This window comes from Salmo salar, chromosome ssa15 (assembly GCF_905237065.1).
Source record: "Salmo salar chromosome ssa15, Ssal_v3.1, whole genome shotgun sequence".
NCBI lineage: Eukaryota > Metazoa > Chordata > Actinopteri > Salmoniformes > Salmonidae > Salmo > Salmo salar.
In genome coordinates, this window is record NC_059456.1 from 96,249,779 (window position 1) to 96,255,778 (window position 6,000).

General features: G+C 45.5%; 1 protein-coding gene across 1 annotated transcript in view; it reads right to left on the reverse strand.

Moving 5' to 3' along the window:
- Nucleotides 1-6,000, reverse strand: part of LOC106572720 (uncharacterized) — a 107,069-nt gene extending 101,069 nt beyond the window's left edge. Inside the window, exon 1 of the mRNA XM_045696109.1 lies at nt 5,410-6,000. The gene's annotated coding sequence lies outside the window, so the exon portion shown is untranslated. The remainder of the gene's footprint in view (nt 1-5,409) is intronic.

Consider the following 6,000-nt stretch of genomic DNA (forward strand, 5'->3'; position numbering starts at 1 on the left):
CGGGTATCTATCATTCAGACATCAGTGGCGGGTATCTATCATTCAGACATCAGTGGCGGGTATCTATCATTCAGACATCAGTGGCAGGTATCTATCATTCAGACATCAGTGGCGGGTATCTATCATTCAGACATCAGTGGCAGGTATCTATCATTCAGACATCAGTGGCAGGTATCTATCATTCAGACATCAGTGGCAGGTATCTATCATTCAGACATCAGTGGCAGGTATCTATCATTCAGACATCAGTGGCAGGTATCTATCATTCAATCATCTGAGTTTACATTTCACTCTCAGAAGGATGAATAGTGATACAGTACTTTGATGACGAGATGAAAGCATGTGTCCTATTGGTCAAAGTATCAAGTACCAGTCATTTTGTATTCTATCAAAGGCTACTGGCCAAATCCTAACTTGATAGGCATACCCGTAACTGAAACTGTCCTGGCGTCAAAGCATGATTAATGTAAGGGTAGGGTAGCCTTCCACAAGCTTCCCACAATAAGTTGGGTGAATTTTGGCCCATTCCTCCTGACAGAGCTGGTGTAACTGAGTCAGGTTTGTAGGCCTACTTGCTTGCACACGCTTTTTCCGTTCTGCCAACAAATTTTCTATGGGATTGAGGTCAGGGCTTTGTGATGGTCACTCAAATACCTTGACTTTGTTGTCCTTAAGCCATTTTGCCACAACTTTGGAAGAATGCTTATGGCCATTGTCCATTTGGAAGACCCATTTGCGACCAAGCTTTAACTTCCTGACTGATGTCTTCAGATGTTGCTTCAATATATCCACATCATTTTCCTCCCTCATGATGCCATCTATTTTGTGAAGTGCACCAGTCCCTCCTGCAGCAAAGCACCCCCACAACATGATGCTGCCACCCCCGTGCTTCACGGTTGGGATGGTGTTCTTCGGCTTCCAAGCCTCCCCCCTTTTCCTCCAAACATAACAATGGTCATTATGGCCAAACAGTTCTATTTTTGTTTCATCAAACCAGAGGACATTTCTCCAAAAAGTACGATCTTTGTCCCAATGTGCAGATGCAAACCGTAGTCTGGCTTTTTTATGGCGGTTTTGGAGCAGTGGCTTCTTCCTTGCTGAGCGGCCTTTCAGGTTATGTCGATATTGGACTCATTTTACATTTACATTTACATTTTACTCTGGATATAAATACTTTTGTACCTGTTTCCTCCAGCATCTTCACAAGGTCCTTTGCTGTTGTTCTGGGAATGATTTGCTCTTTTCGCACCAAAGTACGTTCATCTCTAGGAGACAGAATGCGTCTCCTTCCTGAGTGGTATGACGGCTGCGTGGTCTCATGGTGTTTATATTTGCGTACTATTGTTTGTACAGATGAACGTGGTACCTTCAGGCGTTTGGAAATTGCTCCAAGGATGAACCTGACTTGTGGAGGTCTACAATTTTTTTCTTAGGTCTTGGCTGATTTCTTTTGATTTTCCCATGATGTCATGCAAAGAGGCACTGTGTTTGAAGGTAGGCCTTGAAATACATCCACAGGTACACCTCCAATTGACTCAAATTATGTCAATTAGCCTATCAGAAGCTTCTAAAGCCATGACATAATTTTCTGGAATTTTCTAAGCTGTTTAAAGGCACAGTCAACTTAGTGTATGTAAACTTCTGACCCACTGGAATTGTGATACAGTGAATTATAAGTGAAATAATATGTCTGTAAACAATTGTTGGAAAAATTACTTGTGTCATGCACAAAGTAGATGTCCTAACCGACTTGCCAAAACGATAGTTTGTTAACAAGAAATTTGTGGAGTGATTGAAAAACAAGTTTTAATGACTCCAACCTCAGTGTAAGTAAACTTCCAACTTCAACTGTATATCAACGCCCAAAACACTCAGCTTCAGCTAACAGGTACAGACTTGAGCAACATACCAGGAAGAGGAATATTTTGTATTTGGATAGAAGCTGAATGAAAATGTGCATTTGTACACAGACATCAGACCGTCCAACAACAACAACAACAACAACACAGTTTACAATAAGAATCTATTTTGAGAAGAGATGATCAAAGACATAAAATGCCTTATCTAACTTTGAAAAGAGAGAAGTTAAACTTCCTTCCTCTCCTCTAATCATAATCACCATCACAGTATCCGACTCTTTGATACTGTTTCTCCTGTCCTGCATTTAGACTGGGACTTGGAACTTCCATACAACACTCAAACACACAGTGATTGTTCTCTTCCCATTGGAGGAACCCAAGGCTTAGGAACACAACAACTACTATTGTCCAATCCAGGTTAAGCATGTGACACTGAGGGCAGTGTAGGTAGCAAGCACACAGAGGACCGTTAGATCCCTCAGAGAGGGGGGGCTGAGATCCCTCAGAGAGAGAGGGGGAGACTGAGATCTCTTAGAGAGAGAGGGGGGAGACTGAGATCCCTCAGAGAGAGAGGGGGGAGACTGAGATCCCTCAGAGAGAGAGAGGGGGAGACTGAGATCCCTCAGAGAGAGAGGGGGGAGACTGAGATCTCTTAGAGAGAGAGGGGGGAGACTGAGATCCCTCAGAGAGAGAGGGGGGGAGACTGAGATCCCTCAGAGAGGGGGAGACTGAGATCCCTCAGAGAGAGAGGGGGGGACTGAGATCCCTCGGAGAGAGTGGGGGAGACTGAGATCCCTCAGAGAGAGAGGGTGGAGACTGAGATCCCTCAGAGAGAGAGAGAGGGGGAGACTGAGATCCCTCAGAGAGAGAGGGGGGGACTGAGATCCCTCGGAGAGAGTGGGGAGACTGAGATCCCTCAGAGAGGGGGGGGAGACTGAGATCCCTCAGAGAGAGAGGGGGGAGACTGAGATCCCTCAGAGAGAGAGGGGGGAGACTGAGATCCCTCAGAGAGAGAGGGGGGAGACTGAGATCACTCAGAGAGAGAGGGGGGAAGAGAGAGAGCGAGAGAGAGAGAGCGAGAGAGAGAGAGGGGAGAGGAGAGATATCAAGTGAGATCATTCAGAGAGAGAGAGAGAGAGTGAGAGGAAGGAGTATTATCTAACCGTCTATTATTCTGCTGTCCCTTTTCCACTCCCCCTCTCTTCTCTTCTCCTGTCCCCTTCTCTTCTCCTGTCCCCTTCTCTTCTCCTCTCTCCTGTCCTCCCCTCTCTGCTCTCTTCTCCTCTCCTGTCCCCTCTCCTGTCTCCTTCTCTTCTCCACCCTCTCTTTTCCTCTCTCCTGTCCTCCCCTGTCCCTCCTCTCCTGTCCCCTCTCCTCTTCTCCACTCCCATCCTCCCCTCTCTTGTCCCCTCCCACCCCCTCCCCCTCCTCTCCTCTTTACTCATTTCTCCTGTCCCCTCCTTTCTTCTGTCCCTTGTCCTCTCCTTCCCTCCCCTCTCCCACTCAACAGTCTATCTAATCCAGGTGAGAGGGCCTTAATCAGCGGATGTCTCTGTGATAAATCAGGATTACAACATGTTACTAAAGTGTCTTAGGTCTACTACTGAGATGGCGCTCCGATCCCAATGGATGGATTTAGCTGTTTTAATATAACATACTACTGAGCTGATCACCTCTGACCTGAAATCATTTAGTAATAGGAGTTACACATGTTACTGAAGGGACCTAGGCCTACTACTGGAGTGGAGCTATCATCTACTCAAGCTCCCATCTCTTTGGATGAATGAGCACTTTTATTACTATAACTAGGCCAACTACACATGCTACTAAAGTGGTTTACTATTCCTGGAGCCCTCGCCCATGGTGGATGGAGCCCTCGCCCATGGTGGATGGAGCCCTCGCCCATGGTGGATGGAGCCCTCGCCCATGGTGGATGGAGCCCTCGCCCCATGGTGGATGGAGCCCTCGCCCCATGGTGGATGGAGCCCTCGCCCCATGGTGGATGGAGCCCTCGCCCATGGTGGATGGAGCCCTCGCCCATGGTGGATGGAGCCCTCGCCCCATGGTGGATGGAGCCCTCGCCCCATGGTGGATGGAGCCCTCGCCCATGGTGGATGGAGCCCTCGCCCCATGGTGGATGGAGCCCTCGCCCATGGTGGATGGAGCCCTCGCCCCATGGTGGATGGAGCCCTCGCCCATGGTGGATGGAGCCCTCGCCCCATGGTGGATGGAGCCCTCGCCCATGGTGGATGGAGCCCTCGCCCCATGGTGGATGGACAGGTCTGCTGTTTTAGGTCTAGGCCACTACATATCATACTACTGATCAAAGTGGATTAACAGAATGGCCAAAGCCTCTCAGACCACGGCACGTATTTTATTTCTATGCTACTGAGTGTCACCTCTGAACCAAACTGTTTCATAGTTTATATTAGAAGAGTGATTTATTATAAGCTGTACTCTTCATGGTTTTCAGTGACTGGGTTCAGGGGTCAACGTATGAAGTCCTCAGCTTTTTTTATCAACAAGGAATTGTCTGATCATGACTACAGTACATCACTATTATAGACCATGGCTGAATCAAAAATGGCACCATATCCCCTATATGGTGCATTACTTTTAACCAGGGCCCTATTGGCTCCGTTCAATGTAGTGCACTATATAGGGAATAGGGTGCCATTTCAGACGCTACCCATCTGCTATTACTCCCAGTGGGGTGATCCAATAAAACATGACAACCAGTACTTTGACCCTCTCTTTTAACAAACGTTTTTTTTTAAACAAAAAATATGTATTTTTAATAATCACTATGTATATATATATATATATATAAAACATTTAATAATAATAAAAGAGGAAGACACATCATGTTGATTGATTCTAATTTGACCTTAAAATAAAAGCAAAACGCAATTAATGATGGTGTTTGTAGGCTATAGCCTGATATTGTTGACAATAAACACAACACGGCCAAGCGCAGGTCCTTCCCCAAAAGGCTCCTCTTACATTTCACTGGCTGCTGGAGCAGACTGTAGAAGCCGTGGCAGGATCAACGTTGTCAGCTAGCGCGCAAGGGTTTGCTATCATTCATGATTGACACGTCAGATTGAAATCCCACAAAAATCATACATGGATACGCTACGTTATAATAAGACAACATATTTGTTGTTTCAGCAGGGGAAGCTAAACTAACGTAACAAGCAATTGGCAAATAATACATTTGATGGCATTTTCCATGGAGCAGGCGCACGGGCGCGAATAATAGGCTATCCCGCACTACAGAAATCTGACATAACGTAAACAATGTAACCTAGGAAATAATATATGAATATTGAAGCCTGCCCTGTGCTGGGATTAAATAAGAACATGTGAGGCAAGACATTACCGGGTAGAAGCATTTAACTCTCCAATTAGACATCATGGTAGCGTACAATAACAGATGGCAACACCTAAGCTACCCTGCTGAACAGAAATAGGGATTCCATTCCAGGCTGTCGACCACTGTTGGAAATTCGTTACAATTGAAACAATGTAGCAAGAAAACTGCACTTACCTAAATGTATCATCTCGTTGACGTCCGTTCTGATTATTTTAGACAAACTGGTAAACCAGACAGCTAGCAAGCTAGCTAACCAAGCCCTATAATTTATATTCCGTTATGTAGCTACACAAATTATTTCAAACGTTACTCAAGCGACCTTTAAATTGCACTTCATTGGCTATAATTGTTTTAACATCAATATTCTATCAAATTATGCGAGATACGACACATTTTCAAATTATATCCTTTTTTAAAATTAAGCTTCACCATTAGTGCGTGTCGGTAAATCCAAGTTTGAAAATCCCAACTAGAGTCGAGTCTTTCTAAATCTATTCTAGAGCAGGCTGGAAGTCTAACGGTACGTGCCACACAGATGATGCTTGCCTTTCGTTGGTCTGATCTTTGATGTACAGATTTCCCCGTCAACCGTCGATATGGCGACATAAATGTATATACACTTATACACGCAGATACCTTCAGACGTTAATTTATGTACATAATTTACAAGCTAGGAGTCACACGGCCATCTGTGTACAAGGTGTAACTGCAGGCGCTTGCTGGCTTCTCTATTCCTCTCCACAATCCGCGAGAGGCTCTGATGTG